This window comes from Panthera tigris, chromosome X (genome assembly GCF_018350195.1).
Source record: "Panthera tigris isolate Pti1 chromosome X, P.tigris_Pti1_mat1.1, whole genome shotgun sequence".
In the NCBI taxonomy this organism is placed as follows: Eukaryota; Metazoa; Chordata; class Mammalia; order Carnivora; family Felidae; genus Panthera; species Panthera tigris.
In genome coordinates this window covers 83232327-83245575 of record NC_056677.1, presented here as the reverse complement: position 1 = coordinate 83245575, position 13249 = coordinate 83232327, and the positions used below count along the sequence as shown (strand labels likewise).

The following is a 13249-nucleotide window of genomic DNA, read 5'->3' as shown; positions in this document are numbered from 1 at the left end:
TAACTTTTCTTATCATTATTATCATACCAGACCATTAGTGTTTCTACTACCATTTTTATTATATGGGTTTATATTAAATGGCATGGATTGACCTTCATAGTATGTTTGTTGTAAAAAAGTTTACAAAGTTGTAAGTAGGATATCACTTCATTGCTATTATTAAATATACATGGCTATATTTTCATGGTAAATTTATGAAAATTACAAATTTATTCAACTGTTAGTACCTATCCATAAGTAATAGACTTTTAAACATTTGTAATGAGTTTTATTTTGTTTTCATGTATTTTCTGTTTTTATCTACAATGAAAGTGCCTTGGATTTGAAACTTAAAAAAAGTAATCAGAAAACAAATATCCCCAGCCTTTTCTATAAGAAATGGGCTCAGTGTTAGAATGGGGAACATCCCTAAGTCAAATAAATTAGATAATAGGATGGTTCCAGAACTAATTTATGAATCTACCACATGACAGTCTTAACTGAGCAGCTACAGGGACATACAAATGCCTAGGGGAAGGACAAGCATATCTCTCAAATAAACCTTATATTCTGTAGTGCTATGATTTCTCTATTTCCTAGGATTTAGTGAAGGTTATGAGACAAAAGTACTTTCACAATATGCTTTTTTCTGTTCTCTCCAAATAAATGTACCTTGACCTTTAACTGAAAGCAGGCTTATGGGTTTAACCTCCCAGTTAGCCAAGCAGAGACCCACCTGGGAGAGAAAGGTAAAAGCTGCATGAGGTTGCCCAGCACTCAGCCCACAGCAGCCAGAGGGGAAAATGCTTCAACGCGAGGATTCAGGGAGAACTTCAGTCACAGGCTCCTTCAGACCAGGGCCCAGGGTAATCAACACACGTGGATTAAAACAGCTTTGAAGTATTTTCCTTGTACAACTAAAATAGTAAAAGGAAAGGAAAATATACATGTGCAGAGTACTTATAATACAAATCAGCTAACAATAACATGGATGGACCTTGAAGGCATTATCCTAAATTAAATAAGACAGAAAAAGACAAATACTGTATGATTTCATTTATATACAGAATCTAAACAAATAAACAAAATAAAACCTACAGAAAAAGAGATCAGATTTTTGGTTACCAAGGATGGAGGCTACAGGGAGGGGGGAACTAGATAAAATTACAAACTTCCAGTTATAAGATAGGGAAGTAGTGGTGACAGATGGTAGCTATACTTCTGGTCAGCACAGCATACTATATACACTTTTTGAACCACTATGTTCTATACCTGAAACTAATGTTATATTGTATATCAAGTATACACAAATTAAAAAAAAATAGATTAAGTGGGGCATCTGGGGTGGCTTAGTCTGTTAAGCATCAGACTCTTGACCTCAGCTCAGGTCATGATCTCACCGTTCATGGGTTTGAGCCCCACATGGAGCTGTGTGTTGATGGTGTGGAGTATGCTTGGGATTCTGTCTTTCCTTCTCTCTGCCCCTCCCCTGTTTGTGTGCTCTCACTTTCTTGCTCTCTCTCTCTCTCACTCTATTTTTCTCTGTCAAAATAAATAAACTTAAAAAAATTAAAAATAGATAAGTAGTAGGGATGTAATGTACAAAATGATGACTATAGTTAATGTTGTACGGTATATTTGAAAGTTGTTAATAGAATAGATCCTAAAACTTTTCATCACAATGAAAAAACTTTTTTCTTTTTTTGTGTGTCTTTCTGAGATGATAGATCTTAACTAAAATTATTGTAACCGTTTCACAATATATATAAATCAATCATTATGCTGTATTACCCTTAAACCTATACAGTGCTGTATGTCAATTATATATCAATAAAACTAGAACAAAAATTTAAAAAGAAAAAAAGTATAAAAAATCAGCTCAACTTCAAAATGGAATGCATGCCTAAACCAACCTAGGGATTTGGATGTTAGTCTGGACACAGGACAACAAAATCTCTGCAATCACTGTCATCTTCACCAGGATGGCCCATATTAAAACATAAAAATCGATCATGAACTTATAGTTTATTCTAAAAATGCAAAGGTGTTTCAATATCAAGAAACTTATTGAATATAACCTAGTGTATTCACAGAGCCAAGGAAACAATTACATGACACATTCATATGCAGGAAGGTATTTAATAGCATCAACACTCATGTTTTTAAAAAACGCAATAAAATTGGATTTGGTAGGTAATTTCTTAATGTGAAAATATGTGTACATGCCTCAGACAAAAACCTAGCATTCTACTAAATGGAGAAACACTAAAGGCATTCCTACTAAAGCCCAAGAAACTGAAAACAAATAATAATAATGATCTTGAAATCAAAGAAAGAATGCATTACTTATAGGATGAATATGGTATGAAGGACAGCATATTTCTTGCAAAAATTGTGAAGCCCAGAAGGAAATGGCACATTTTTCAAGTGCTGAAATGAAGGAACTGTCAACCTCAAATTCTATCTCCAATTGAATTATCCTTGAAAAATTAATAGCAGTAAAAAAGATATTCTTTTTTTGGCAATTCACAATTTTATTTTATTTTATTTTTTATTTTATTTTATTTATTTATTTATTTATATTTTATTTTTTTTTTAAATTTACATCCAAATTAGTTAGCATATAGTGCAACAATGATTTCAGGAGTAGATTCCTTAATGCCCTTTACCCATTTAGCTCATCCCCCCTCCTAAACAACCCTTCCAGTAACCCTTTGTTTGTTCTTCATATTTATGAGTCTCTTATGCTTTGTCCCCCCTCCCTGTTTTTATATTATTTTTGTTTCCCTTCCCTTATGTTCATCTCTTTTGTCTCTTAAAGTCCTCATATGAGTGAAGTCATACGATATTTGTCTTTCTCTAATTTCACTTAGCATAATACCCTCCAGTTCCATCCACGTTGTTGCAAATGGCAAGATTTCATTCTTTTCGATTGCCAAGTAATACTCCATTGTATGTATATGTCACATCTTCTTTATCCATACATCCATCGATGGACATTTGGGCTCTTTCCATACTTTGGCTATTGTTTATAGTGTTGCCATAAACATTGGGGTGCATGTGTCCTTCAAAACAGCACACCTGTATCCCTTGGATAAATTCCTAGTAGTGCAATTGCTGGGTCATAGGGTAGTTCTATTTTTAGTTTTTTGAGGAACCTCCATACTGTTTTCCAGAGTGCCTGAACCAGCTTGCATTCCCACCAGCAATGCAAAAGCGATCCTCTTTCTCCGCATCCTTGCCAACATCTATTGTTGCCTGAGTTGTTAATGTTAGTCATTCTGACAGGTGTGAGGTGGTATCTCATGGTGGAAGAGCAGTAAAAAAGACATTCATTTTTTTAAATTTTTTTAACGTTTATTTATTTTTGAGACAGAGAGAGACAGAGCATGAATGGGGGAGGGTCAGAGAGAGAGGGAGACACAGAATCTGAAACAGGCTCCAGGCTCTGAGCAGTCAGCACAGAGCCCGACGTGGGGCTCGAACTCACGGACCGCTAGATCATGACCTGAGCCGAAGTCGGACGCTTAACCGACTGAGCCACCCAGGCGCCCCTAAAAAAGACATTCTTAAATGAAGTAAAACTAAAATAATTTGTCACCATCAGATACACCCTAAAGAATGGGTAAAAGAAACAGAAAGGCATCGATATAAGAAGAAATTTAGAAAAATATGGAAGGACAAAAAAACAACAGAAAGCACAAAGTATGGTTAAATATTTTCCTTTTCCTCTTGACATTTCCAAATTTTGTTTGCTGGTTGAAGCAAAAAGTATAACACTATTTGATGTGGTTCTAAATACATGTAGAAGAAATACTGAAGACTATACCACTATAAATGGTAGTTGGCAACAGGATTTTACTGACCACACCAATGGAAAGTGCTGAGCATGCAGGTATTTACCAATAGGTTTGGGGCACCTATTATTCATGAATGTATAAATCAATGAATGAATGGCAGATATACTGAGATAAGGGTACACATTTCCCCCATATTCTAAATAGATGGTTAAGAACTAAATATCACTTCTTAAGGCATTTGGCTACTTTGGCCTCAGTGATCTTTTCTCTTTCCTTAAAAGTATCTCTATTGGAATGCAATGCTTCCCAGATGTTCCAAATTGTCCAAATGTACCTATCTTATTTCATCAGATCCATTCTTTGGTTATTAGATACTTCTGCTGTAAGGTAAAAGGACTCAAGACAGACTAGGAATCATCCTTTGTATCTTTGTTAATCTCAACCTTTGGTAAGTTGGCAGAAATATGAATTTAGAGATAAATGAAAGGAGCATTGTGGGTCCACATAATAAAACACTGAAACTACCCAAAAAGAATAAAGTGATAGAGCCAATTATGTATGTGGCAACATGTGCAGATAACATGATTAAAATCCAGAAACAAACCATCACATACCAGGTGAAATCCTGTGCAGAGATTCTACTGAACACAATTAAAAAGATCACGTAGCATGAACACATTTGAAAAGGTCAGATAGTATGGACAATAGTAAAATGCACATTTGAGTAAAGTATGCAGAGCTATGTGTCTACCACAACACAGTGACCCAACCATAAGTGGGTGTTTCGTCAAAAAATCCATTCCAGTTGTGGTCATGGTGCCACATTTAACCCTGCAGAAATAAGTGTGCAAAGTGTCTTTCACATGTAAAAGACAGTGAAGGTAAATGCTAAATTTTGCCTAAACTTTCCAGTGTTGTGCTCTGATATAACCCACTGAACTCATGAAAGGAGTTGAGGCAACAAAAGAGGAGAAAATCTCACTGAGTGATCTCTGGTAGGATGTAGAGATGAAACAAATGAAAGCATGGAGAGAGAGCTAACAGGTGGAGAAAATGTTCTGGTTAAGAATGCGACTGCAGGGGGCACCTGGGTGGCTCAGTTGAGTGTCTGATACTTGATTTCAGCTCAGGTCATGATCCCAGGGTCGTGGGATGGAGCCAGCATTGGGCTCTGCACTGAACGTGGAGCCAGTTTGAGATTCTCTCTCTCTCCACCCCTCTGCCCCCCATCCCTCTCACCTGCTGGAAGTCTCTCAAAAAAAAAAAAAAAAAAAAAAAGAATGAGACTGAAGAAGCAGGCAGAAACTTGCTGATAAGATGGGATTCTATAGAACGTGGGGTCAGTGAGATTATTTCCAGACACCGTAAGGATCCATTAACAGTAAATCCTTCCCCTTGATATCTGCTTCTGCTTTAATGAAGGTTTAGGGAGCTAAACATCAACTCAGCTTTACTACTGTCAGTGATCCTTGTTCTCTCCTGCCCCCATGGACTAGTGAGACATGTACTTTACTTCTTACCAACAGTTGCGTCATTTCAGTGTGTAAGGGGGCTATGTAGCATCCCATTGAAGTAAATGTGTCCTTTTAAGATCTCTAATCGATACCAAACCAGAATGACCTCAGCCCCCTGGAGTATCCAATCAGTTACTCTGAGGCCTGTCTGCTCACCTGGGAGCCCCCACACTTCAACAGTTACTCTGGACTCCTTGTCACTTCTCTCCTATTCATAATCCACAAGTCCTGATCACTGTGCCAAGCCCACCTCCTCTTTGAAGAGTCTGACTACTCCAGTGAGCCATTCCTCCTCTTTATACATTAAGAAGATTCTACAAGGTTCACTATAACTTCTAAAGGACGAGGACCCTGTGAAAGCATTACCATGATCTCTGTAGCCCCTGGGCCACTGAAGGTATAGTGATGGATGCTCAGTGAACACCTGCATCATGGTGCAGTGCAGGTCACAGCAGGGGAAGGAACTCACCCTGGGATGGCTCCAGTACTGAGACCCAGGAAGACTCTCAGTGCAGTATCACTCCTTGCCAACCCCCAACCACCTCTTCCTAGAGCTTCCAGTAGGTCCCAGACTCCAGATTATATGCAATTCTGATGTGAGTAAAGAGGGCATCAACAGAGAAGAAACGTACAATTGTTCCCATGTGAGGGGTGAGGAATTTTCCCTCAGCCCAGCTCCTTTACACTGCATATCACACAGATGGCACCAAATTTCCCATAAAATATGTGTTTGTGTGTATGTGTTTCCCTTCTTACATTCCCAAATGCTCACTAAAATATAGTAATTTTGTTGAAACTAAGAAACAACTTCCCTGTTAAAGATCAGAAGAGCTGGAATGGGAAGGCTGCAAACATTGGCATTATGCATGATGTACCAAATACTGCACTGGAATCTTGAAGAGCTTCTCTTCTTGAATTCCTCACAATACTCCCTGAGTGTAAGGACCAGGAGGGACATATGCAACATGTAATTTTAATAAACAGGTGTAAAGTTAGATTATATACCTATGTAATAATTAATATATAGTAAATACATTACATATTATAATATTCATTTTAAATTACATAACATATATCATCATATATATTTATTAATTGTATATAGTTATTGCATAATATGCTATATTATAAGTAATTATGTATAATAAATATATAGAATATTAGATATATTTAATGTATAATATATTATGTAAAATATATATGACATATTATGTATATATTAAAGAAGTCAGCAAGCTGGAAAATAGCTGTATGTTTATGTAGTTAAAATGTGTAAAACCATATTTTATTTTGTTCAGGGAAGCTAAGAGAATATATATTAAAAGTTCTCAACCCAAGAAAAAAAATTTGTACTTATGTGTGGTGATCAATGCTAACTAGACTTATTGTAGTGATCATTTTGTAATATATACAGCTATTGAATTATTATTTTGTATACCTGAAACTAATATAATGTTATATATCAACTATATCTCAATAGAAAAAAAAGAGAGAGAATGCACATAAAAAACAATAACTTAGAAACACACCACAAATAAATAAATAATATGAGAAAAGAATCATCTTTAATCAGTCAGACAAGTCAAAAATATAATGTAGGGGGTGCCTGGCTGGCTCAGTTGGTAGAGCATGTGACTCTTGATTTTAGGGTTGTGAGTTCAAGCCCCACGTTGGGCCTAGAGCTTATCTTTAAAAAATAATAAAAATGAAGACAGTCATAAAAAGAAAAATATAAAAAATAATATAGAATATGGGTCTCATTATGCAAAGAATATATCAACATGGGTTTATAGATATTTGTGTGTGGTTAAAATTAGTGTATTAGATATAGAGAAAAAGAATCTGAGAATAGTTTTGAATAAACTAACAGTGACTATCTTTGTATTATGTGGGTGGAGAAGGTGGAGACAGAAAGGACATACAGAATAAGTTTAATTTCTAATGCAAATTTTGATATTGCTTGATGTATCTTAAACAACAAAACCATTAACTGGTGATGTGACAAATACTGAAAGGTGGGGGTGTGCCTAAGGGCCACTGCCAAACACTCTTAAGCAAAACAAAGGAGTACTCACTGAATCTGAAACAAAGATATTTCCACACAAGGCAAAAACCCAGCACAGGCTATGTGCACTCTTTATCTCTTGATAGATATGTGTTCCAGGCCCAAGGCCCACTCTTATGTGACTGAGTGGGGGTTAAAAGACTGTGCACATAAGAATTCCTTTATCAACAGGAAAGAATATAGCAGAATCACAACTAGTGTGTAGAAAATTCCAGAAAGCTTTGCCTATACAATAAAATCCATACACAAGCCTCACTCTCTCCCATTACCTTATCCTTTTCCAACTTCCCTAGAAGAGGCTTTTACACTTGCAACTCTGACTCTGATCGCTAGGTGGCATCTTTCTCCATTTTCTACACGTTATTTTTACCAATGAAAAAGCATAATTTTTTTATAATCATAAATAAAATGTTTCCTCAAAGGAGATTATTAAACAATAAGTACTTAGTGATCACAACTTTCTTTTGAAAATTCATATGTTTATAAAAATATTGAGAGAACATATGCATAATTTCCTATTCTGCTTATTCCTACATCTACATCTCATTAATTTATTAATGTGTATTGGGTGTTTACTTTGTGCCAGGCACTGTCAGTTCAATTCAGTATCTGTATCCTACACTTTGTCTCCCTTGATCTCCATACCTGCATAAGTGGAAAGGTCCACAGGCAGCAAAATGGATGTTAATGCTCACCCTATGAGGTGTTGAGGCTTGACCTCAAATGGACTCCATTTCAAGCAAATTTAGTCCAATTTTCATCCTGAGTCCCAGAAATTCAGCATCTAAACAGGAAATCACAGTGTTTAGAGGTCAGAATTTTAACCCTAGAAAACGGTTGCACCTTGTAACTGAAACCTTTTTTGCATATTGCAAACAGGCTCCTACTTCCTTCTCCAAGGTCTCACTCACAGAAAGTAAAGAACAACGTCAATCTTGTTTCTTCTCATAAAACTATCTATAGATTTTGCTTTCTCCTCTAGCCTTTTGTTAGGTGAGTATGATTTATTTCTGAACTGGATTTTTTGCCTGCCTTATCACTAAAGAGAAGATCTTCCATTTAGTATTCTCAGATAAACATGAAGTTTCTGCTTCATGTTAAGGCCTCCTCTGTCAGTTGGAGGGGCCTGGACCTAGAACCATAGGAAACATAAAAGGATAGAGCAAGAGTATCAAAGACAAGGAGGACTAAAACCCTTGTCCAAACATCTAATTTTCCTGATTTGTGAAATAGTTTTCATAGATTTCTCACATCATATTCACCTTCCCTCAGAGTTCATCTTAGATACTCTGTGAGGAAACAGGATTCTGATGCATTGCTAGAGATAATGTAAAATTTCCGTGGTGAGGATTTGATGCTATCTAGTAAAATTACACAGGTATTTATTCTTGGAACCAGAAATCATTCTTCTAAGAATCTACCCCAAAGAAAAAAATGCAAAAAGACAAAAAAGCATAAGCATAAAACCATCCCTTGAAGAACAATTCATAGTAGCATAAGACTAGACACATGACAGATGTCAATCAATAAGGGATTGGTTGAATAATCTAAGGTAAACTTACATCCTAGAGTACTATACAGCTATAAAAACCAGTGGGTGCTCCCTTTCTATACTACTATGAAGTGATCTCCAGGATACATTGTTCGGTGAAAAACAGGTGTACAAAGTATGTAAAGTATTCAAAGTTGCTCCTGTCCAATACAGAAACCACTAGTCACACATGGTATTTAAACTTAATAAACCATATTTAAATAACACTATAAACTCAGTTCCTCACTAGCATTCACTGTGTTCATATTGAGCAACAGAGATACAGAAAATTTTCATTTCCACAGCAATTTCTATTGGACTGCACTGTTGCAGAATAAGCCACATTTTACCTATGAACAGGGGTAAAAACTAACAAAGATGTTAAATTTGCTTATATTTTTAAAAACTGAAAGGATAGGGGTGCCTGGGTGGTTCAGTCGATTAAGTGTCCGACTTGGGCTCAGGTCATGATTTCACATGGTTTGTGAGCTCAAGCCCTGCATCAGGCTCTGTGTTGACAGCTCAGAGCCAGGAGCCTGCTTCAGATCCTGTGTCTCCCTCTCTATCTGCCCCTCCCCCACTCCCACTCTGTCTCTGTCTCTCAAAAATAAATCAAATGATAAAAAATTTTTAAAAAGAAGTTGGAAGTTACTACTCCATTCTTAAAAGTTAAAAAGCTTAATGAACTGAAAAAAATCAAGAACTCTTCTTAGATCCATAAGAGATATGAGATACTAACTACCAACCTAGAATTCTGTACCCTGTAAAATTATCCTTCAAAAACTGAATAAAGACTTCCTCAGAAAAAGAAAATGAGGGAATTTGTTGCCAGTAGATGTGCCTTGCATTAAGTGTTAGAAGTTCTTTAGAGACAGGGAAAATGCTATAGGTAGAAAACTCATATCTACATAAAAAAGGAAGAGCATTAAAGGAATAAGTGAAGGTAAAATAAAAACTTTTCTTTCTTCATTCTTAATTGATCTAACAAGTTTATTCAAAATAATGATAGCAATACTGTCTTTGACTATCTATATGCTTATGTATAAGTAAAATGAATGCCAGCAATGAGACTAGGATATGAGGGAGGAATTAGGATTATTTGGTTATTATTAAGTACTTACATTACTCATGAAGCTGTATAATGTTATTGGAATGTAGATTTGGATTAAATATAAATATAGGGATTGTAGATTTGGATTAAAGATAAATATTGCAATTTCTAGAACAACCACTAAGCAAAGTTTTTTTTGCTGTTGTTTTTTTTTTAAGTGTAATGGAAAGGGGTGCCTAGTTGGCTCAGTCAGTAGAGCTTGCAACTCTTGATCTCAGGCTTGTGAGTTTGAGCCCCACATTGGGTGTACAAGTTACTTTAAAAATATAAAATCTTAAAAAAAATTATAATTGATATACTCCAAGAAAGAAGAGAAAATGGAGTCATATAAAAGGCTCAATTAAAACTACAAAATGCAGGGGCACCTGGGTGGTTCACTTGGTTGAGCATCTGACTTCGGCTGAGCTCATGATCTCACAGTTGTGAGTTCGAACTCCGCATTGGTCCCTGTGCTGACAGCTCAGAGCCTAGGGCCTGCTTCAGATTCTGTCTCCCTCTCTCTGCCTTTCCCATGCTCATGCTCTGTCTCTCTCTGTCTCTCAAAACTAAACTTTAAAAAAATAAAAAAAAATAAAATTAAAAAATACAGAAAAAGGATAGGAGAAAAACAGAAGTAGAAAACAAGGGCAATAAATAGAAAGCAGTGCCAACTATACTAGATATTAATCTAACTATATCAATAATCACTAAATGTATCAATTAAAAGACAGAGATTATCAAAGTAGACCAAAAAATAAGACCCAACAATATGATATCTACAAGAAACACTCTTTATGTATAATGACATAATATGATACCTACAAGAAACCCTATTTAAGTATAATGACACATATATATTAAAAGTAAATGGATGGACACCCCATGTTCATTGAAGCATTATTTACAAAAGCCAAAATATCAAAGCAACCTAAGTGTCCACTGATAGATGAATGGATAAAGAAGATTTGCTATATATATGTTTGCATGTGTGTATGTGTGTAATGAAATATTACTTAGACATAAAAAAAGAATGAAATCTTGCCACTTATGACAACATGAATGGACACAGAAATTATTATGCTAAGTGAAATAGGTCAGTCAGAAAAAGACAAATACCATATGATTTCACTTATAGTTGGAATCCAAAAAATAAAACAAACATAAAGATAGAAATAGACTCATAAACATGGAGAACAAACTGGTAGTTGCCACATAGGAGGAGAGTGGGGGGATGGGCAAAGTAGGTGAAAGGGATAAAGAGGTACAAACTTCCAGTTATAAAATAAGCAAGTCATGGGGATGAAAAGTACAGCATAGAGAATATACTCAATAATATTGCAATAATTCTATATGGAGACAGATGATAACTACACTTATTGTGGTGAGCATTTTGTAATGTATATAACTGACAAATCACTATGTTGCACACCTGAAACTAATATAATACTGTGTGTCAACTATACTTAAATAAAAAAAATTGAAAAAGTAAATGGATGGAGAAAGACATACCATACTAACACTAATCAAAAGAAAGCAGGAATTGCTATATTAATATTAAACATAGTACACATCAAAGTAGAGGAAGTTATTAGGAATGAAAAAAGGGCATCATATAATGATAAAGGGATCAGTTCACCAAGAAGACATAATGATTCTTAACATGTATGTGCTTAACAACATAGTGTCACAACATATAAAGCAGAGGTGCCTGGGTGGCTCAGTCGGTTGAGTGTCTGACTCTTGACTTTGGCTCAGGTCATGATCTCACAGTTCATTAGTTCAAGCCCTACACTGGGCTTGGCGCTGCCAGTGCAGAGCCTGCTTGGGATTCTCTGTCTCTTCCCCTCTCTCAACTCCTCCCCTGCTCACTCACTCTCTCTCAAAATAAATAAGTAAACTTAAAAATATTTTGTAAAAGTATATAAAGCAAAAACTGATAAAACTGCAAAACTTTGAGAAATATATAAATCTATTATAGTTGGACATTTCAACAGCCCTCTATCAAAAATTGGCATATCTAGCAAGCAAAAAAAAATAGTAAAACAAGTTTAACTCAACAGCACCATCAATCAATTGGATATAGTGGACATCTATAGACTACTTCATTTAACAACAGCAGGGTACACAGTCTTCTTAAACTCACATGTAACATTCACCAAGACAGATCACATTCTGGGCCATAAAACATGCTGAACAAATTTTAAAAGAGAGAAATCATGCAATGTCTGCTCTCAGACCACAATGGGATTGAAGAGAAATCGATAAAGAAAGATAGCTGGAAAATACCACAATACTTGGAGGTTAAACAACACATCTATAAATAAAGCATGAGTCAAAAAAGAAATCTCAAGAGAAATTTTTTTAAATTATTTAACGTTTATTTATTATTGAGACACAGAGAGACACAGAGCATGAGCAGTGGCGGGGCAGGGAGAGAGAGAGACACAGAATCTGAAGCAGGCTCCAGGCTCTGAGCTGTTAGCACAGAGCCCGATGTGGGGCTCGAACTCACGAACCGCGAGATCATGACCTGAGCCAAAGTCGGTCGCTTAACCAACTGAGCCACCCAGGTGCCCCGAGATAAATTTTTAAATATTTAAAAACTAAACAAACATTACAACTTACCAGGATTTGTAGGATGCAATGAAATCAGTGCTTAGAAAGAAATATATAGCAGTTAATGAATATATTAGAAAGAAGAAAGATCCAAAATCAATAATATAAGCTTCTGCCTTAGAAAATTAGAAAAAAAATAAGGGCACCTGGGTCGCTCAGTCAGTTGAGAACCCGACACTTGGTTTCAGCTTCGGTCACGATCCCAGAGTTGTGGGATTGAGCCCCATGTCAAACTCAGCACTGAGCGTGGAGCCTGCTTAGGATTCTCTATCTCTCTCTCTCTCTTTCTCTCTCTCTCTCTCTCTCTCCCTCTCTCGCTCTGTCCCTCTCACCTGCTTGTGTACTCTCTAAAAAAAAAAAATAGAAAAAAGAAGAGCAAATTAAATCCAAAGTGAAAGAAAAGAAATAATAAAGTTTACAGCAGAAATCCATGAAATTAAAAACAAGAAATCAATACAGAAAATCGATGAAACCAAAAGCTGGTTCTTTGAGAAGACCCCTCACAAAAAATAACTTTAGGTGGATGATAAACCTAAATGAAAAGAAGGTGACACAGGAAAAAATCAAGATGACCTTGGATATAACTTTTTAGATACAACACCAAAAGCATGATCCATGAAAGAAATAATCGATAAGCTGATTTCATTAAAATAA

General features: G+C 35.8%; 1 long non-coding RNA gene across 1 annotated transcript in view; it reads right to left on the bottom strand.

The window, feature by feature from the left end:
- Window positions 1–6070: 6070 nt before the first annotated feature.
- Window positions 6071–13249, bottom strand: part of LOC122235348 — a 33664-nt gene continuing 26485 nt past the window's right edge. The window contains exons 3-4 of the long non-coding RNA XR_006213417.1: window positions 8054–8142; window positions 6071–6225 (exon numbers count right to left, since the gene is read on the bottom strand). This is a non-coding gene — a long non-coding RNA (uncharacterized LOC122235348). The remainder of the gene's footprint in view (window positions 6226–8053; window positions 8143–13249) is intronic.